The sequence below is a fragment of the Macaca thibetana genome, chromosome 17 (genome assembly GCF_024542745.1).
Source record: "Macaca thibetana thibetana isolate TM-01 chromosome 17, ASM2454274v1, whole genome shotgun sequence".
Taxonomy (NCBI): Eukaryota; Metazoa; Chordata; class Mammalia; order Primates; family Cercopithecidae; genus Macaca; species Macaca thibetana.
The window spans coordinates 8,742,300-8,764,561 of record NC_065594.1 but is presented as its reverse complement, the minus strand read 5'-3'; the positions used below and the strand labels follow the sequence as shown (position 1 = coordinate 8,764,561).

Sequence of the window (22,262 nt, the reverse complement as noted above, 5' to 3'; positions counted from 1 at the left end):
TATCCAAGAGCTAAATACACCTTTAGTTTAGACTCTTATTTAAGTTTGTAAATTCTACAGTTGGGTCCTTTAGCACAATGGAAAGTTTGCAGAAACAAAACAAGTAAAGGTTTCTTTTTAAAAATTCATTGTGTACTGGGGATTTATCATACGTTAGAAGCAGTATACAGTACTTGGCTTTTAAAACTGTATGTCTTCTTCTTTTTTTGTTGTTTGCGTATACTGTTTTGAGAAGATCTCCCTGGGCATTCTTCCAGCACAGATCGAGAGAAATTGGCACTGGGTAGAATCATAGTTTGTTCTTAGATATTTGTTTACTTAAACGCTCCTGTAACTAAAGAACAGTTGCAATGGTTACACAAAGGGCATAGAAAAAGTGCCTTCTGAACAAGATTAGCTTGAGTTTAGGAGGTGGCAGCTTTTCCTCTCTGCTTGATGTGTGTGAATCTTAGCATATGCCTCATTAGGTGTTTTTGTTCATTTGTTTGACTTGGGCCCAGGACAGATACTTGTGATTTGTGCTGCAAATAATCCTCCACTGAGAGACTGGTTAAAAAGTAAAGGATATTAGCTGCTCCAGTGAGTGCTACGAAATGTTAAGGTTTACCCTAGACCTTGGCTTTCCATTTTTGGATAAGATTTCAAATTTCAAAACAGGTTCTTTGAGAAGACAGCCCCCATCCATGTATTCATTTGTTCCACAGGTATTGGGTGAGCTCCTACAGGTGCTGGCACTGACCTTCCCAGATTCTTGCCCTTGTGGGCCATAACTCCCTGGCATCATACAGGTAGAGTGATAGCACAGGCAGTTGGCCAAGAACCCTGTTTTTTAATGATTAAGTGAATGACAGAGAATGTCACACTTTTACCATCTATCTTCATCCCTTTGTAAACTAAGCTCCTACTCTTCTAAAACCGCTCGCAATTTCAATTTCCTGTCTCTTGAATTAGACGATCTCCTGATCTCTTCTCGGTCCTCACCCCTTGCGGTGTCTGTGAAACATTTAATACTGTTAGCCATTCCTTTCTACAGATCCTCTCATTTTTTGGGTCTGTTGAAGGAGGCTTTTTTCATGTACAGCATGTGAGAGAGCTTGTCAAAGAACGGAGTCATTGCTTGTTAGCAGCTGGGTATGCAGAAATGCCTGTGGAAGTCAGAGCTCATGGTCTGCAGTTAGAAAGTGCTGGGCGAAGGCGAGGTGTTTAGGCCTGAGGCCTGAGCTGTCCATACCCAACTAGGGTTACCAGGTTTAGCAATAAAAATACTGGACACCCAGTTAAATTTGAATTATGGATAAACAGTGGATCCTTTTTTTAGTATAACCTTTTTATACTAAAAAATTATTTGTTGGCAATATTTGGGACATCACTGTGATATATTTGGGGCATACTTACATTAACCAATTATTGGTCATTCACATGAAATATAGATTTAACTGGGCAGTCCTGTATTTGATCTGACAGCTCTTTGCTGAGCTACCATCGAGTCACATCGTCTTTTGTGGTTCCTGGTGCACTTTGAAAGGGGAGGATGTGGGCCTTAAGGCAGACACTCGGAGTCGGACACTCTGGTTTTAGAGAAGTCCGTCTGCCTTTGGACTCTAGAATTGCACCTCCCTGTCATTTGTGTGCTACTTCCTCCTTCGGCTCCCAGAGTGTGGTGTTCCCCGCGATTCTGCTAACAGCTGCCTTCTTTTCTCCCAGGGATTTCACTCCCAGCAACACATGCCTCTGGGTGTGCTCCGCATCCAAGTTCCTCGTTTCAGATTCTCACATCCCCGACTGCTTGCCAGATAGTCCTCTCTGTTCTGCTGGACACAGGACATGTGGCAAGACTGCTTCTTGATCCGAGGATATTTTGACTGTCATTTACGAGTAAAAATATTTTATCAGATACATGTCATCACCGAAGAGTTTTTTGATGACAAGATTGTCCTGATTGAACTTCAGTTTAAATCATTGTGTTTTTAGAGCACAGATAAACCATTTAAATTTTTCATGTTTCATGACATTATTCTCTCCAGGATAGATTATTTGCTATCTACATTTTCAAGAAAGGTTTCTTGTATGTACCAGCCACTTGTCTGTGGCAGATCTGATGGCTTTGGCTTCTGTCTCTGTTTCTCCTGGACCACTTATCCCTTCCAAGTTGAGTTTTCCTCCCTCGAATTGTGCAGCTTTAGATGTTGGTTACCATGCTGAGTTGACCTTTGCGGTTGTGTGCGTTGGCTGCTTTTGCTTGGTGTGCTGAGAGCAGTCCCATGCAGGTTTCCCAGGGTCACCTTCCCTGCCCAGCGCTGGTTAACTATAGTGCTCGTGCCCGTGTTTTATGAGCTTCTGATCACTTTGTAGATTCCAAACTGGGGCAGAGAGCGACTGGGGGAGCCAGAGGGGTAGGGCTACAGTGTCTTAGTGAGGGCCACCCTTAGCTCACATTCAGTGCTTCCAAGTTTAGGATTTCAGAGTTACCTTGGGCTCATTCCCTTCATGTTGATAACTGATGGCATCCGGCCAGTCCTTCCTTCCCTACCCCTCACACGGTCTTCTTCCTTTTCATTCTAGTCCCACGCCCTCGTGCCGTGAGTCCTGAGTGTTTCTTCCCACCTCCTCACCCTCAGTCTTTCCAGCGTCCTCCTGCGTGGCCTCTGTACTTTTTCTCCCCTGTTAGATTACACTGGCACCTACCCCTTTACACGGTGCCTGCCATTCTTGACAGCGTGTGCGTAGAGTAGAAAACCCAATGAGTGACTCTTGCGTGAAGCATCCTGGCTCTGCCCCGAGGGCTGGGGGAGCCCACACTGGTCCCCTGGGCTTCTCTGGCGACAGGTGTGACTTAGTGTGGGACCAGGTGGCCCAGACAGCGTGTCGCACTTGGAGGTGTGCTTGGGACCCACAGGCGGCCTCTGCACCCTCACCACCTGCATTTTGGGGCAGTTGTTAGGCATGCCACAGGCAGCCTCAGACCTGGGCATTGGTGCCTCCTTGGCCACTGGCCATGAGGCCTGCTTCCCTTGTGACATTTCACTTTGACCTTTCCTTTGAAGGTTTTTAAAGCAACACTGTACACGCAAAGGTCAACAAAGAAGAGTGGATGATAGGTGGACAGAAATGTAAGTTAAAAGGCAGGAAATGAGGCTGCTTAATACAAGCAGGTTGGAGGGGATGAGCAAAACAAAAAATGCCCTTGAGATGATGCTTTAATCATTTGTCTTTAGAGACGTAAAGCGGGACATGGAAAACAAACATTTCCATTCAATGTATACACAGTTTGCAAAACAAATAACTGGGCTTTGTGAGTGTCCAGACCTCCTGGAAGGAGGAAAGTGGCTCTGGACTGGGCAATCCTTTTCCGCCTGAGTTCAGAGTGGAAGACATTGGGGAAGCCGCCCCTCTGGTGGAATAAGTAAAGCAAAAGCCTTTCATTTCCTTAATGAAATGTAGTGCTTCCAAATTTGGCCCAAAAGCCAAACTGAGATGAAAAGGCCTCTGGGTGGAACGGGACCATCCATGAGTGAGGAACCCCAGCGGATGTCTGGTGGTCACTTCACTGCAATCTAGAAAGGCCACAGCCGTGGCCAGCCCTCCACCACCCCACATTCAGGCACTGCCAAGCGCTTTGGTGGTTGGTGCTATAGAGACTGGGACCTTTACATATGTAAATGTTCTAAAATTAAAATCGACTATAAAGTGTCGTTATGTTATGCTTTTACAATTTCCCCATTTTGTTTCTGTTTTTAATAGTTTTAAGTCAATTTTAATATTTCTGGGCAGCAGCCCTCAAGTCTTCCACCATCTGAATCAGGGCAGATGAAAATAAGTCAAACAATAACCTTATTTTATTTTTTAAACTGTATATTTGTATAGTACGTTTTTGATTACAAAATACATTTTTTTGCTATTTTAAGGGCAAAAACTGCAATTATTTTTGCATCAAGCTAATACCTTCATATGGTATGGCAAAAACAGGTGTCATTTTGGGTACTTAATGTTCACAGCACTTTATAAGTTGGTTACTAATGAGATGTCTTATACATTAAGAAACTAATAATATAGTTGACATATAGCACATACTATGCACCAGGTGCTCTGCAGTGCTTTACATACATAAATTCATTGAAACCTCCTCATCTTGCAAAGGAGAAAAGGGAAACTCATGAAATTAAATAACTTGCCCTTTTTTTTTTTTTTTGAGACAAAGTCTCTCTTTGTTGCTGAGACCCAAGTACAGTGGCATGACCATGGCTCACTGCTGCCTCTACCTCCCTAGGCTCAAGTGATCCTGCCATGTCAGCCTCCTTGGTTACTGGGACTAGAAGCACAAGCCACCATGCCTGGCTAATTTTTTTTTCCTGTATTTTGTAAAGACATGGTTTTGCTATGTTGCCCAGGCTGGTCCCCAACTCTGAGGCTCAAGCCGTCTATCCGCCTGCCTTGGCCTCCCAAAGTGCTGAGATTATAGATGTGAGTCACTGTGCCCAGTCCCATCATTTTTTGAATCCAGTTTGGCCTGAGAGTTTAGCTTCTATCTTGTTTCACTGTCTCTTGAGCCTCATAGGAGGAACAAGGTGGAGGTAGGGGGGCGGGTGTGGGTGACACTGCCATTATTCCAGTTTCAGATGGTAGAACTGAAACAGCAGCATGGAGTAGCTTGCTCTAGATCACACGGCGAGGGCAGGCCTTCTGATTCCTCATCAGATCAGTGAGCAAATATAAAATGGGACGTGGAAAGAATTTTTCTATTCAATGGCAAGTCAATGACAGTGCTTGATGCAAACCGCTAGGCCTTTGTACCCAGGCACGTGGCAGGCCCTGGCTGCCTCCTCCATGCTGAGCTCAGGGCAGAGGAGGTTCAGCAGAGGGACCACTGCACGTAGCATAGCAGCCATTCATTTAACGCCAGAGGAACATGTGAACGAGCTTCCCCAGGATTCCCAGGCGGGTGGGGAGCTGCTAGGTAATTGCACCTGGTGGCCCACCCAGGCAATGTGATTATGTGATTGTGGCATTCAGGGAGCTTCCGCATTATGTTAGAAAACTTTTGTTTCTGGTTCTGTTTCTCTTTTAATTTGTGTAATGTGACCAGGACGTCTGTGGCCCGGCTAGCCGGCAGCCGTGTGCTTTGTTCCCTAGTTGGAGCCTGGCCAGCCGCGGAGGTGGATCCGAGGGGCCTTTGGGGCGACTCCTGCCTCAGCCTCTTCGGGCTCTGATAAGCACCACTGAAACTCTTTGAGGTTCAGTGTTCTCATTTATGAAATGAGGATTGATGGTTGCTTTTCTAGGTGTGTGAAAGACCTAGCACAGTGTCTGCTGCATACCAGCTGCTCAGATGTCATTGCATTACGTTGAAGAATTTTTTAAAAATCTGTCTTGATAGTGCAATGTGTTGTTGTAAGTGATCACTGGACTCACTGTGGGTACTCTTGAGAATGGGGTGGTGGTGATTAGTCTGGTGTCCTTAGGAGCTCGATTTAGAAGGAGGAGGGGTGTCGTGTGATTATTGCAGCCCCCGCCTCGTGGGGTCAAGCCTTCACACTTGCAGTGGACCTGGTGGCTGCAGACATCCAGAGCTCACTGCCCCTAAGGCTGCTGCCATCAGGGGCCCTGCAGGGAACAGAGTGCTTTCTCAGGCTGGGCAGTTTGAGGTGAGTTTAAATAAAGTGACTTTTTACAAAGGCAGGGCAGGGGGTTCACAGCCTGGAGTAGTGAGGGAGCCCTGACCACTTCTAACACCCTCAACCTGAGGGGAAGGGACGGTTTTGAGGCTGCAGCTGGCTTTGTGAAGGGCCGATCTCCCATGAGACAGCCCGCAGAGAGGGTCCTCCCTCGCCTCACTCCTCCCTGCCGGCGTCCAGAGAGCTTGGGATGCACAGGTGGGCCTTGTAGTGGGGAAGGCAGGGAGTGGCTCTGAGGGCAAACAGGATGCAATTTCAGGCATGGGGCACAGAGCCAGGTGCCCTTGGCTGAGCTGAGGACAAAAACAAGTCAGATGAGTTGTGCAGCCCACATTTTTGTTTGCTTTAGATAGGAGTCAGTTCCTAAAATGGAATCAAAGTGACTGGACAGAGACCCGTTTTGATGAATTTAAGCTGGTGGCTTCTTGGGTAATCTTCCTTTACTTGCTTAGAAGCCTGGAGACCTGTGTTCCGGTGCGTCTGAGTCATTCGGTGTATTAGGACTTGAGTTGCCCTGTGGCAAAATAAAGGGATGGACTTGATCAGGGCTTATCAAGCGGGTGGCCTACAGGGCCAGGTAGTACATATTTTAGGCTTTGCGGCCACACAAGGTCTCAGTTGCATGATCATCATCTCCTTTTTCTTCTTTCTCTTTTTTCTCCCTCCAAAATCATTCATAATTCATGGTCAATACAAAAATGGGTGAAGCGCCATTGTGTGTCAGCTCCTGGGCTAGATCGTCAGTCCCCTGTGTGCTTTGTGCACTTCTGTGTGCAAGGTGATTTTAGGGAATGCACACGCATTTTTATTTTAATGGTATGTGAGTTCTAATGTGTATTGGGAAAAATAGATGACTAGCACCTTAAGAGTTCACTACCCATAGATGTAGCTATGCGGGGCCCTCCAGGAAACAGTTGGCTCTCGCAGGCTGGGTGGTGGATGTGAGTTTTAAGACCTGATTCCAGGTAATTTTGGTGGTGCTCCATTTATGAGAGTAATACATGGTGGTTTTTAAAAAAATTGCCTACATTATTAAAAGATGGATTCCTTTAAGGAGAAATGTTATAAAGGACAGTGTCCATACCACACAGAGCAGAACCTCACAGAAGAGGTACAGTGTAGACTGTGGGCTGGAGTGGATTAGATCAGCTCACTCCTCCCCAACACCACACTCCTTGATTATCCCATGTTTTAAATGTAGCCTGTTGGACCATTTCACATTGATGAAAATGCTCTCCACACTTTGAGAAGTTTTGTGTAAGTTTAGAGGAGAAAACAAGAGGGCAGAGCCGTTTTTTCGATGGAGGTGGGCAGCCCGCCCACACTGCCCCTCTGTGAAGGGCTGTCCCCTGGCTGGGAGCTCTTTGGAGTCAACCCCTCCTCGAAGTTAGAGCCACTTCACCCTCCAGGGCATGCACATTCCAGCAACACAGCTAGTGATTTAGGCCCAGGAGAACAAATTAAGTCCGTAAAAAAAAGTACAGAAATTCAGAGGCCAAGACTTGCGAGTGCTTGCTTAATTCCCTTTGGTAATTACCGCTGTCAGTCTCCCTGTCCCTGAGCCTGTGCTGCTCTCATGAGCTCCTGGCCACACCCGAGACTTACTTGTCTCCGTGGGCCTCTTTAGAACTGCTGCACTGTCCGGGTTGCATCTGTGGGAGGGATGCCTGCCTGCAGGGAGTTGTACCCAGCAGCTTGTAAACGCCCAGGAGTGTGGCACAAGCTTACCTGTCAGGTGTGCCTTGGCAGAGAAGAAGCTGCGGCCAAGCCCTGTGAGCATTCTGAACATTCAGTGCTGGAAGCATCCCAAAATCTGTCTCCCACTCACTGAGTTGGGCATGTCTTTTCCTATCCTCCCGGATGACTTCTTTGCCCTGGTAGTGAGCCCTGACAGCCTTGGGAAATACTGGCCTGGGCTAAGAGACTGTTGCATTTTGACTGCCTGATGAGCTTTTACTCTTCTGATTACCTTTTTAAGCCACCCTTTCTTTTTGAGATCCTGGACCATAGGCACCCACAGTGAGAGGGGTTCCCTCCCCCCATACCCTATTTTGACCTAAAAGCTTAAAAACCATGTGTATGGCACTATGTAAACCAAAAAATACTGCAACCTTCCCCGTTTTTATTATTCTGCATCCTGTCAATGTGAAGTATTTAAGCTGTGTATTAAAACAGGAGCTTGTATTTGCAATGTAACAGAACACCAGAAGATGAGGCGGCAGTTGTAGGGAGAGTTTATCAGATAGGAGCTAATTTCACCCTCATGAAACTCTCAAAGCAGAATGACGGTTGCCTATAATAAATAGCTTGTGCAAGTAGAGTGGAGAGCCTCTTACCGACGGCAACTGGAGCCATGATGATTGATTTCTGGGGGAGTGGGGTGGTAGAGTTTTGACTTGAAGGAGAATCGAAGTATGTGGGAGGAAGTGCTGCCTTAGCAACTGAACTCGAATAGAAATTCAAGTTCAAATCTGCCTGTTATGGTTAGTGGGAAAACTATACTGGGGTTCCTTTGGATTGGGCTCCTCTCGGCCTTTTTTTTTTTTTTTTTACAAAAAATAGTTTTATAAATCTAATTTACATAGTATAACGCTCACCCATTGAAAGTATAAATTCAGTGGTTTTTAGCAAATTCACAGGGTTATGCAGTCATCGCCCTAATTTTGGAATATTTTTGTCACCCCTAAAAGGAAACTCGTACCCATTAACAGTCATTCCGCACCTGTAGCCAAACCCTGCACAACCACCGAACTCCTTTTTATCTCCATCCTGGACATTTCGTATAAACGGAATGACATGGAATGTGACCCTTTGTGCCTGGCTTCTTTCACTCAGCATCGTGTTTTCAAGGTTCATCCGTGTTGCAGCGTGTGTCAGAATGTCATTGCTTTTTATGGCTGAATAATATTCCTTTGTCTGGATGTGCCACATTTTGTGTATCCATTCAGCAGTCGATGGGCGTTTGGGTTGTGTCTGCTTTTTGGCTATTGTGAATAATGCTACTGTGAACATTGGTGTACATTTTCGTGTAGACACTTGCTTTCCTTTGTCTTGAGCATGGACCTTAATGGGATTGCTGTATTGTACCTCCGTGCACTTTCTGAGGAATCTTCCTAGTTGTTTTGTTTTTCCATTTTGAATTGTAAGTATTTTTTAATTGTGGGAGAATACACATAACCAAACTTACCATCTTAGCTGTGTTTAAGTGTGTAGTTGAACCACATTAACTACATTTACGTTGTTACACAACCAGCGCTGCTGCCCTCCTTTACTTGGGTTTTGGTGAAACAGTCCACACATCTCTTAGGCCCCAAAAAGGATAAATAACTTTGGCTTTGACTCAGCAAAGAGGTGGGTTGACAATGATCGAACGCACCGCCTTTTGAGAGGTGTGAGAGTCTAGACAGGGTGATGGTTCCTTGGCCCAGAACCTCAGGATCCCTTCTCTGTACAGATGCTGCTGTGTTAGGAAGCTTTGGATAAGAGGAGCAGGGTGGGGATAACTTGAAGAGGCTGCCTAAGGAGCGGGAAAATGGTAAGGTGGGCTACTGTCTGCATCCTAGAGGAGCCCACCAGGCGTGTTTGAGGGACACTGTCTTTCCCAGGCCTTTCTCCAGGGCATAAGTAGGTGCACAGGGGCTTTTTTTTTTTGTAGTGGTCTGAGATCCACCTGTGCCCTGGCAGATGGCAGAAAGGGATCCTGAGTATAAAGGACTGTGGATTGGATTTACTGAGTCACGGGAGAGTGTACAAGTGTGGGCCAAAGTGTGTAAGCGTGTTTAGGGAAGACCTTCATAGACCTAGAAGAGATCCTGGAGAAGGTGGGCCTAGATCATCGACAGCAGGCCCCCTCTGCCCCGCCTCTTGGGAGGCCAATGCCCTGGCGCTCCCTGAACCCTTTGTACTCCTCCAGGCCCTGTTCTGGGAATGCCTGCTGGGTCTGTTGGCTTTGCCCTGAAGTCTCCCCAGGCCTCCTTTCTCTCTCTGCTGGCCACCTTGAGATTACCGTGCTGCGTTTGTACCGTACTCATGCATCTCCATGAGCCGCTGTCTTCCCTTCTCAGTAACATAGTCACCTCCTCACTGGCAGGGTCTGTATTTTGTATTCTTTCGGGTTAAGTCACTGGCAGACAGAAACATCAAATATCCTAATTCAGGATGGATGCCACAGTCTACCCAGGCAGCTCATTAATGAGATAATTCTTTAAAAATATTGACAAACCATTAATTAAGAGCTGATTATTCACACATCAAACAATTCTTCACTTAAACTAGAGGATTTCTTTAAATAGCAGCTCCCCCTGGCTGCGTTTATCTCTTTGTGTAGTTTATTAGCTATTTGGCAGAGAAATTTCAGAATGCCAGCTACAAGCCAGTGCAGTTGAAGAACAGAATGTAATGAAGCGAAAGTATTTCTGGAAGCATGTCATTTATTCAAAGAAATTATCTAAGAATGTATTTATTTTGAAAAGCGCTTACTGTATTTATATACATAATCTCTATTTATTTTCTTAAATAATTCTTTGAGCTTAGCAGTCATTTCTGCATTGGAGAAGGCAGGATATTGAGATTCAGAATAATTTGTCCAGGCTTATTCAGCTAGTCCGTGGTTGAGCAGGGATTGATATCAATGTCTTCCTCAAGACTTGGGCCTCCTCATCCCATTGCCTCTGACTGCATTTGCTAAGTGGGAGGATCGTCCATGCTTCTAATTAAACTTGTACTGTAATTTCATTATGGCTGTTGCCCTAGGGGAGCTATTGTAAGTCTGGCACAGAGTTTCAGTAGTATTGAAAATAATGGAGCATCGTGGATTTAGTTAGATGCACACCCTGAGGTTTGAGCTGAGGTTCCGCTTCACAGAACCTACTTCATGCAGCTGGTTTTTTCACATGTGAAGCGAGTGTAACAGCTGTATCACCTTCAAAGGCTTGGCTTGAGTATTAAATGAGATGACATACTCATTTAAGAAGATGTGCCTGAGGAGAGGGCACTGGTGCCTCGCAGGCACTTAGCAGCAGTGTTAGCCTTTGTTGTTGTTCTTGTCAGTGGGCCTGTAACTGACTTCACGGGTGCATTTATTGTTGACTGAGCCAGAGGTGAGCTGTGCAGGATAGTTGGTGAGAGCATGTCAAATGGAAGGCGGGAAATGACCGAGTGGAAAATCAGTGTATTCTTCCAGACCACCCCTTCCTCCAGCCCTTGTCCTCTCTTCCTCTTTCTCCCCACTATTTTCCTGTGTTAGTCATGGTTTTCCTTTTACTGTCTTGAGAGGACTCGTGCATTCGGTGACTGTGTGGTCCTTCCAGCTCTTCCAGCTTAGGACTTGGTGTTTTTAAATTCTCATTGGCCGGCAGAGCATCACTTGTAGAGAAGCTGCGCTCCCCATGGTGAAAACTGCCTCTCACCAGCTAAAGATTGCCTTCCCCCAGGAGCACCAAAACCCTGTCTTTTTCGGGACAGGAGGACTTGTTAATAAATTGGCAGTGGTGCCTTAGTTTCAGAGTTGAGCTGCCTTTCCTGAGCATCAGCATCTCATCCATAAAGCGGGGATGGGTATCCCTGCCCGTGCTGGGAGACCCATGACAGCACAGAGTGGTGCTGGCAGTCCCGTCTCTTCAAGCTGCCTATCTTCTCCATGCTGCCCGCAGGGCGAAGGCATCCCCAGCCATTGTACCAGCTGTCAGATTCACTCTTAGAAACCAGAGCCTGGATTCATTCCAGTGGGAAACTTGTCTTGGTCTCCTGCATCTTCTCATCCTTTATTGCTGTTCTTCCCCTGCTGCTTCTTAGCTATTCACTACCTGGTTCAGGGACATCAAGGGTTCTCCCGGGGTGTGGTGACAAAGTTTTGCTTTCCTGTGAATATGTTTGTGCCTATTTTGCAAACAACATTTGTAATTTTTAATATTATAATTTAAATAGTGAAACATTAAAAAACCCACTCAAGTAAATTTATAGAACACTTTGCCGTCCACCATTGCACACGGTAAGGTGGGCTTTCTCTGCCTTGGCACATCATGGATCATTCTTCGTTGAGGGAACTGCCCTGTGCATGGTAGGATTTAGCTGTATCCTTAGCCTCTGCCTGCTAGTCGACCACCATCCTTCAACTGTGACAACGTAAAATGTCTCCAGACATTGTCAGATGTCCTCCAGGGGACAGAGTCACCCCCGGTTGAGAGCCACTGCACTGCAGCCCCCAAATCTGTCTTCCCGGTCTCTCTTTTTGCCCCTTTTGGAGCCATCATTAGATTTACACCAGTAGGTTAGAATGGCTTTCTCTAGCCTTTTGCAGTGCACAGCACAGAAGGCGTGTGTAGCCTTTTCTCAAAGTATTTTGCATTTCAAAGGAAGGATGAATCATGCAATTTTGAGCCAAACGATCTTTTCCTGGGTGCAAAATGAGCTGGAGTAGTTTTAATTATTGAAGGGCTGGAGGTAGGATAAATATCTTGCTGTTTCTTCCTTGACCACATTTTCTTTAGAGTTTGTCATCTCCCATCCCCTAGTAAGTATTGTAGAACCACAAATACTATATAGATTGTGTGGTCTTTCCAGCAGCTTTTGCATTTAAATTTTGTTGCTTCCTCAGGGAGTGGACAGGAACTGGTATAGGTTCCAAATAACAGTGGAGCCAGGGCAGACATTAGAAATTAGGAGAATGCCACAACAATGATAACTGTGTGAGGTAATGCATATGTTAGTTAGCGAGGTTCAGTCATTTCACAGTGTAAAGGTTGAGGATGCCTTATCCAAAATGCTTGGAACCAGAAGCTTTTCGGATTCGGGACTTTTTTCAGATTGAACTATTTGCATTATACTTACCAGCTGGGCGTTCCTAATCCAAAAAAAAAAAAAAAAAATCTGAAACTAGAAATGCTCCAGTGAGCATTTCCTTTGACAATCATGTTGGTGCTCAAAGTTTCAGATTTTGGAGCATTTCAGATTTTGGATTTTTGGATTAGAGACACCCAACCTGTGTATACACTTTAAAATATCATGTTGTACATAGTAAATATATACAATTTTGTCTGTCAGTGTGAAATATAAAATGAAATAATCTTAAAGTAGGGGAAGACCTATTGACATTCTCACGTGGAGACGAATCTATTCTATGAGTTAGCCTGGGGACTGTTGAGTAACAGCTGGAACATTCACTGTCATCAGGTAAAGGACAGGGCATGATCATGGGGAAACTGGCAGGCTGAGAATGCTATGCTGGGATGGAACTACGGAAGTCAGGAATGCAGGGGAACGTGATACTTGACAGGTTTGCTTGTAGTACCATTCATTTGTGCCCCTTGCCATTACTCTGTATTGCTGCAGTTAACAAGAGTCTGGATAAATCTAAGATTTGGACTTTCAGGACTGGAAGGCTCAAGGACAGAGGGGATGCCCCTGTTTCTGTGGTCCAGAAAACCCTTTGGGAATCGCAGCTCTCAGTGTGTCTGCAGAACAGCCTCTAGGATGGTCACCTGTTGACACAGTCTGGTGGTGCCGTGTGTGGGGCCCATCAACGAAGGGGCGGAAGGGCCCCAGACCACGAGAGCCTCAGAGGGCAGTTCTGGATTCTTCGGTGATGCCTGGGGCCTGCCCTTGTGGTTCCAGGGTTGCTGAAGTCTTTACTGTGCACATTAGGTTTTGATTTCTGTCCTCCATCACTCTCTTTGAACAGTAAAGTTATTTCAGTCTCAGCGCAATGCTTTTAACAGAAAACTCATGGAAATTTCAAGACAATATTTATGTCAAAGGAAAAATTGAACTAATTGTAGTTTGCCTTTTCAAACTAGAAACCCCCTCTTTTTCCAAGACTCTGACACCGCCGACCTATCCCCTCGGCAGCTGCCTGGGCTGTTCCGCAGGAATCTGGCCATCCAAAGGGCTCGGCTCTCACCAGAGTTATTGGTTGACTTCACAGAGGTCTCCCCACTGCCTTGAACTGTGGTCCCTTGTAGCTTCATTCTTGACACCCCCTCAGCGCGTCACCGATAATGGTGACATCGACCTCCTGCTGGGAATGAGCACCTGCGCGTATGGTTGGCGCTCATTCTGTTTCTCCTTGTTTCATGCAGTTACTTCAGGAGATGAGAAGTGTGCTGCCTTCATTAGGGTTTGCTCCGTTCTTATTTTTTGAAGAGGCATTCCCATTAATAGAACATTAAGTCCACAAAGATGGGGATTTTGGTCTAGTTAGTTCACTGCTGCATCCCCAGTTTCTGGAACTGTACCTGGCACTCAGTACATAACTGTTGAGTGAAGAATAAATAAGAACAGGCGAAGCTGCTGTGTAAGTTGCCAAAAAGTTGGGCATTATGTTTAATAAATTTAAAGTTTTTTTTAGTGGTTCTTATCAGTGTACTTAGTGGAAAGACCTGAGTCCTTTTGATTTATGAATCGTTCAGTGGGATATGTTTTCTGATATTTTGGGGTTATTTTATGCACAGATTTTCTCTTGGCCTGCCGGGTGTCCACTATAAATATACAGCCATGGGCCCTGTAATGATGTTTTGGTTTATTATAGAACTCATCTATGAGAGTAGTTCCATAAGATTATAATAGATCGGAGAAATTCCTGTTGCTTATTGATGTCTTATCCTTTGTGACATTGTCCTGCTACGCGTTACTCACGTGTTTTGGGTGGTGCTGGGGTTAACAGACGTACTGCATTGCCAGCCATCTAAAAGTATAGCACATGCAATTAGGTACAGTAGATAATACTTGATAATAAATGACTGTGTTACCGGGTTATGTATTTACTATATTATAATTTTTATCATTATTTTAGAGTGTAGTCCTATTTACAAGAAAAGTTAACTGTAAAGTCGCCTCAGGCAGTTATTTCAGGAAGTATTTCAGAAGAAGGCATTGTTATCACAGGAGATCACGGCTCCCTGTGTGTTCCTGCCCCTGAAGACCTTCCAGTGGGACAAGACGCAGAGGTGGAAGATGGTGACATTGATCATCCTGGCTCTGTGTAGGCCCAGGCTAATGTGTATGTCTGCATCTTGGTTTTTAACAAGACAGTTGAAAAAGTAAAAAAAAAAAAAAAAAATTCAAAATAGAAAAAGCTTGTAGAATAAGGACATAAAAATATTTTTGTACTTTTGTGTAATGTTTGTATTTTAAGCTGTGTTATTACGAAAAAGGAAAAGAGTTACAAAAAAGTTCGTGAAGTAAAAATGTTGCAGTAAAGCTAAGCTTAATTTATGACTGAAGGAAAAATATTTTTTACACATTTAGTGTAGCTTCATTGTACAGTGTTCCTGAAGCCTCCAGCAGTGTGCGCTCGTGTCCCAGAGGCCTTCACGTTCACTCCCTGTCACTCACATTCACTCCCCGTCACTCACATTCACTCCCCGTCACTCACGTTCACTCCCCGTCACTCACATTCACTCACATTCACTCACATTCACTCCCCGTCACTCACGTTCACTCCCCGTCACTCACGTTCACTCCCATGTCACTCACGTTCACTCCCATGTCACTCACGTTCACTCCCCCGTCACTCACGTTCACTCGCGTTCACTCCCCCGTCACTCGCGTTCACTCCCCCGTCACTCGCGTTCACTCCCCCGTCACTCGCGTTCACTCCCCACTCATTCGCGTTCACTCCCCCCACTCGCGTTCACTCCCCCCACTCGCGTTCACTCCCCCTCGCGTTCACTCCCCCCACTCGCGTTCACTCCCCCTCACATTCTCGCCCCCCTCACGTTCACTCCCCCCACTCACGTTCACTCCCCCCCACTCGCATTCACTCCCCCCCACTCGCATTCACTCCCCCCCACTCGCATTCACTCCCCCCCACTCGCATTCACTCCCCCCCACTCGACTTCACCCCCCCCCACTCGACTTCACTCACATTCACTCCCCTCTCATTCACGTTCACTCCCCCCACTCGCGTTCACTCCCCCCCACTCGCGTTCACTCCCCCCCACTCGCGTTCACTCCCCTCCACTCGCATTCACTCCCCTCCACTCGACTTCACTCACATTCACTCCCCTCTCATTCACGTTCACTTCCCCTCACTCACATTCTCGCCCCCCCCTCACTCACGTTCACTCCCCCCACTCGCGTTCACTCCCCCCACTCGCATTCACTCCCCCACCACTCACGTTCACCCCCCCACCACTCACGTTCACCCCCCCCCACCACTCACGTTCACCCCCCCCCACTCATTGACACTCAGGACAACCTCCAGTCCTGCAGCCTTTGTTCATGGTAAGTGCCCTATAAGGAGGTACCAATTTTTATCTTTTGTATCTTATTCTTGCTGTACCTTTTCTATGTTTCCATTCACAGATACTTACCATTGTGTGACTGTTGCCTACAGTATTCAGTACAGTAACATGCTGTACAGGTTTGTAGCCTAGGAGCCAAGGCTATCCCATGCAGCCTAGGTGTGCAGTAGGCTATCTCACCTAGGTTTCTGTCAGTACGCTCTAAGTACACTGCAGGATGTTCACACAAGGATGAAATCACCTAAAGACGCATTTCTCAGAACACATCCCTGTCATTAAGTCATGACACATGACTGTATTACAATATAGCCACATGGTGTCACAATCACACTTTTACAGTCCGCATGTACTCCTGGAAGCCCATCAAGGGTAATGTTGGAATGCTGCTTGCTATATTTTTGAAACAAATGGAATTGAACTCTTTACGTCTGAGGCGTAGCATTGCATTACTCTGCTTTTAACAAAGGAATTTTCAAATCTCAAAAATTACAATAAATTGGTTGGAACATTTTTGGATTAAAGGGAAGTGATGCTAATGAATTTATTTGCTATGCATTCCAGTCCCATTAATCCTGATGAGTTCATCCTGGCTTAACATATGGCATGCCTTTCTTTAGACTTTTAAGTTTAGCATTAACTGCTTTTATACCACGACAGGAGACTGCGACTGGAGCAAGCGTCACTGCGGCAGGCTGCTGAATTCATGCCTAAGGAGCAGGACAGCAGCATTCCTCCTGTTGAGTGTATATTAAGCTTGGCTGTGTTCATTTCACTGGGCAACCTTTTAAGCACTGGTTCTCAAACTGTAGGGTCTGGAACCCCTCTGACACCCTTAAAGAGTATTGAGGACTCCCAGAAGCTTCGCTTATGTGGGTTGTGTCTATCAACACTTATGAATTGGAAATAAAATGTAGTCTGGGTGCAGTGGCATACCCCTATAATCCCAGCACTTTGGGAGGCTGAGGCAGGTGGATTGCTTGAGCTGAGGAATTTTGAGACCAACCTGGGCAATGTGGCGAAATCCCGTTTCTATGAAAAATACAAAAAATTAGCCAGGCGTGGTGGTGCGCACCTGTAGTCCCAGCTACTTGGGAGGCTGACGTGGGAGAATCACTTGAGTCTAGGGAGGTCGAGGCAGCAGTGAGCCAAGATTGTGCCGCTGCATTCTGTCGCCTGGGTGACAGAGTGAGACCCTGTCTTAAAAACAAAAACAAAAAAAAAGAAATTAAAATTTAGAACGACTTGAAATAAATGTCTTAATCTACCTAAAATAACAAGGATTAACCCATTTTGTGTTACTATAAGTAAGATTTTTATGAAAAGTAACTATTTTCCAGAACAAAAATAATTCAGTGAGAAGAGTGGCATTGTTTTACATGTTTATAAGCCTCTTTAATGTTTAGCTTATGGCAGCTGGATTCATGTATGTGCTTCTGCATTCAGTCAGTTTGGACGTGTTGTTTTAGTTGAAGTATATAAGGAAAATATGGCTTCACAGGGATGTACCTAGAAAAGGAGGAACACTTTAGTGGCCTTTTCAGGTAATTGTAGATATTCTTTCTTGATACTACATTAAAACTCCACAGGCAATAGTGGGTTCCACTGTGGAATCTGAAGCCATCTCGGTAAGCTCTTTGTTCTAAAATGATGGGTCTATCTTGCACTTCGAATCAGTCTACACATTTATGATTCTGTTTTACTGAATTACTGTTTTACTGAATCATGTAGGTCTTCCAAATGCTGGCACATTTCATCATATATTTTTAAAATATCACATTTGTTAACATCACCCCCAGTGTCATGGAAAAATTCAACTTTTAGGGAGCTGTCCACATCTTGATGACGAATACAAGTTTTCTGAAATTCCCATTTTTTTCTTGAAAGCTCTCAAATTTTATCACTCGCAGCAAATGTCGTCAGTTGTTTCCCTTCTAGATTCTGCCCCTTTTTTTCCAGAGTTAACTTTTTAAACTATGAATCCCAATCATGGCCCTTTGGCACCCACCCTGCAGTGGGGCACCAGTATGCTGTGTCCCTGGTGGGCTGTGAGCCTGACTTTATCAACCTTCATTGTTCTTGGTGCTCTCATGGTACATGATAGAGCATCAAGAAAGAGCGGTAATTGACAATTAGGGACACTTGATTATGGACTGTGTCTTTTTTCTTTTTCTTTTTTTTTTATTATACTTTAAGTTCTAGGGTACATGTGCACAATGTGCAGGTTTGTTACATATGTATACATGTGCCATGTTGGTGTGCTGCACCCATTAACTCGTCATTTACATTAGGTATATCTCCTAATGCTCTCCCTCCCCGCTCCCCGACCCCACGATAGGCCCCGGTGTGTGATGTTCCCCACCCTGTGTCCAAGTGTTCCCATTGTTCAATTTCCACCCGTGAGTGAGACCATACGGTGTTTTATTTTCTGTCCTTGCGATAGTTTGCTCAAAATGATGGTTTCCAGCTTCATCCATGTCCCTACAAAGGACATGAACTCATCCTTTTTTATGGCTGCATAGTATTCCATGGTGTATATGTACCACATTTTCTTAATCCTGTGGACTGTGTTTTAAATACTATTGAATTAATGTTCAGTTCCACTGGTGTGATCATGGCATTACAGTTTGGTAACACAATGTAATTCTTAGCAATTACTTATTGACATATTTAGAGGTAGTTGTCATGATAGCTATAGCTTGCTTATCACAATGGTCATAAGGAAAGCATATATTTGTCTAAAGAGGGATAAAGCAAATATGGCAAAATGTTAAATATTGGGAAGTGTAGATAAAGAGTAAGCATTCAACTTCTGTAGGTTTGACATTTTCAACATAGAAAGTGAAAAGGAATGAAATATCAATGTAGGATGAAATATCAATGTATGAAAGATGACGCAGGTGGGAATGGAATAAGATTCCAATTGTGGGCAGTCTGGTTTGCTGCTAAGTTATACAACTCTAGCTGTTGATGAGCATGTTTATGTGCATTTTTTGTGTAATGATAATCTTATCTGGGTTCACATTAGGTGCAAATCATATTTCAGACAGCTTAATTAAACCTCTTCAGCTCCCGGGCGAGTGCAAGATTCTGTGAAGAGTATAAATGGTAAGATTTAGAAAACAAAGGACTTTATATGCCATGCATCTACAAGGTTCTTCCTAGCGTGTCCTCAGGCTGCGTTCACACCAGGTACTCCCAGTCATTGGCCAGCACGATTCCATTCCAAGGCAACAAGGTCCTGCTTCCCAGATTTAGGATAACCTTCTGCCCATGCTGAGACTCTTGGTGTTATGGGCAGACGTGTGCTCCGTGCTGCCATGGCAGCTGTTAATAGTACCCATAGAACTCCATCACCGAATGCTCGATTGTACGAATTGGAGTCCAAGTGTTTTCAGAAGACACCAGCTAATGTTTTCTGCCCCTGCTGACCTTGCTGGTCAATACCAGTGTCAGGAGCGGACTCGCTCCCCTTCTTCCTCAGAGCTTTTGCATGCCTACGACTGTGCCCTAGATTTGTGGAAATTGCCAGTGTGACGCTTTTATATCTTCCTCTTTGAAATATGAGAGTCGATTTCAGAGGTAAAGCGGTGGAATCTCTGGTGTGGAGGGCATCTAGTCTGGCTTCCCATCTTCTCCCTGAATTCCCCTGATGATGCCCCATGGTGGTCCCCTTTGCCGTCAACCCTGTCTTCAGTTGCTGTTAAGGTGGCATGTGTTTCCCACTGCAGGGCTGAGCTGAATCCGTTTTCACTGTACCAGCCACAGACTTGGAGATTCTGGGGTCGAAACTGAACATATCTGATGGCTCTTCCTTGCCTTTCAGGATTCTGAAACCTTCCTCGTATCCCTCCTGACACTTCTTTGCTGCAAGATCGAGGCTGTCCTCTGGTGAGAAGGTGTTGAGGCTTCACGTCGTAGTCCAGGTACAGTCTACCTGTCAGCATGACAGCAGCATGCTAGAATATGTTATTCTGTTTTGTGCTAGAATATGTTATTCATTTAGACTGCTGGTTGTCTGTTGACTTTTTAAGTTAACTGTCAACTAAAACCCCCCAGTTGTCTTCTTTTTCAGATTCCCAACTGCTGTAATTTTTCAGACTCATGTGGCTAACTGTCCAGACCCATTAACCCAGCAGAAAACAAGCTTGTCTTTTCACTTGAGTGTGTTCCTTAAATTCCTGCATTTCCTTCCAACAGAACTCTTGATATCCTGTGGCTGGCCAGGCCTTCCGTCCCTGAGGCCTGGTCACCAGGGCAGGCTCTGGGGAAGGATCAGCCTGGAGCTGTCCCACGTCATTCCTGGTGCGGACATTGGGCACTGTGTCTCGTGCTCTGTGCGCCACCCAGCTCCTGGGCACTGGCGTGCAGCACAGCGGCTGTGCTGTGTCCTGCTGTGTTTCTCTGTGTGACTCCTGGAGCCTTTGCAATTCTCAGGGTCAAGGGCTGCTTCCAGTTCTCTTCCTACCCCAGAACTTTTCATCTTGCTCCCATTCTTCTGACTCTTCTCCTTACTTCTCTCCCTTTTACTTAGGAATTCTGCTGTAACTCGTTCCTGGTTCAGGGGCTGTAGCCGTCTGCTCTAGGGCAGTGGTGTTTCAGGCTGTTCCTTGCAGCTTGAGAGTTAATTCCAAGTGGGCATAAGAGCCAAGTGGGGCAGGGGGGCAGTCAAGGCTGGCCACTGAGGCTCTGTGTCCCCTCTCTTTCTTTAAATACGAGTAGCTTCATTTTTGTCTGATTTTTCTATTTGGGTTTGGCGTAGGATGTAGTTTGGGTGCCGAGACCAGCTCAGTCGGAGACCCTAACCCAGCAGCACTAGAGGAATTAAAGAAACACACACGGAAATATAGAGTGTGGAGTGGGAAATCGGGGCTGACAGCCTTCAGAGCTGAGAGCCCCAAACGGAGATTTACCCACATATTTATTGACAGCAAGCCAGTGATAAGCATTATTTCTATAGATTATAGATTAACTAAAAGCATTCCTTATGGGAAATAGAGGGATGGGTCTGGCTAGTTATCTGCAGCAGGAGCGTGTCCTTAAGGCATGGATCACACATGGTAATGTTTGTGGTTTAGGAACACCTTTAAGGGGTTTTCTGTCCTCGGTGGGCCAGGTGTTCCTTGCCCTCATTCCAGTAAACCAACGACCTTCAACGTGGGCATCATGGCCATCACGAACATAACACAGTGCTGCAGAGATTTGGTGTATGGCCAGATTTGGGGGCCTGTTCCCAACATTTGGGAAAAAGAGTTCCGCTATAAAATACTTTAAACTAATTGCTCTGGCCATTTCTCCATTAAACTAAAAATGTTTACTGAGTATGGAGGCTTCATCATTATCATTGCTATTTTATTACACAAAATAGAGCTAAAACTCTTCAGTTGAGGGAAAGTGTGTGTGTGTGTGTGTGTGTGTGTGTGTGTGTGTGTAATGACCCTCACCTGACTTGTCTCCCACTCTCTCACATTCTTACAGTCATTTGAGGCCATTCATATAGTTAATTCTGAGACTATGGCTATATTAGGAATGCAGACATACCCAGGCTCAGCAGCCCACACTGAGATCTTAATCAGAAGGACTTCTGGGGGGGATATAGCCAGTGACCTTTGCCACATGTAAGCAACTTTGAGCAGGCTGCCTTGAAATAAAAATTAAGGAGGAAGGAGGGGCTGCCCACAAGCTTCAAGCTCCGGGGGAGGATTAGGCTATAAGTAAGCACCTTGTTTATGAGGCTGCTACAGCCTTGTCAATGTCAGAAACAAAGGTGCAGAATTACCAGGTGCACCTTCCCAAAGACAGTGGGTAAAATTAGCTGCCGGCCAGCAGGGAAGTGGGAGGATGTTCTGCACAGGCCAGAAGCCACTGTGTGTTGGGGTGTGTGAGCCTTGAGCACCCTTTTCTTTCCTTCCCTGTTTAGGTGCTTAATTAGTAGAATGACTTGAATTAGAGTGAGTTCATTCTGCATTCTTCCCCCCTCCACCGCCCCAGTCAGATGTGTTTCTGCTGTCTTGACAGACTATTTTAGAACACCTTCCGGTGTTACCTGACACGGGCTGGGCGTTGACATCTGAGTGAATAGCCTAAGTCAGAGTCTTCCGCTTCTAGGGCTGGGCAGTGCATTATCAAGGTGTGAGGGGAAGCCCTTGGGTGGTGTTGGGGCACAAGTCCTGAACCCTGTCTGAATCGGGGGAATTTATGGCTTACTGGGCACTGCCATGATGTCACCTTTTCCCGTCCAAGAGAATCAGGCCAGGTGGTAACATAGGTGCCACATCTCCTGGAGGCCTTTCAGTCTTGGCCACGCTTGTTGTTTGGTTTATCACATTCTGTCTTCTCTCTTCTGTTCTGT

General features: G+C 45.5%; 1 protein-coding gene across 4 annotated transcripts in view; it reads left to right on the top strand.

Annotated features, from left to right (window-relative positions):
* The window catches only part of SLC7A1 (solute carrier family 7 member 1), an 85,325-nt gene that overhangs the window by 20,221 nt on the left and 42,842 nt on the right, over positions 1-22,262 (top strand). For 3 of the 4 annotated variants that reach the window (XM_050766861.1, XM_050766863.1, XM_050766862.1), the window contains one exon: positions 19,737-19,836. The gene's annotated coding sequence lies outside the window, so the exon portion shown is untranslated. Of the gene's footprint in view, positions 1-16,397; positions 19,019-19,736; positions 19,837-22,262 lie in introns of those variants that run through there. The other variant, XM_050766864.1, reaches the window with a different exon arrangement.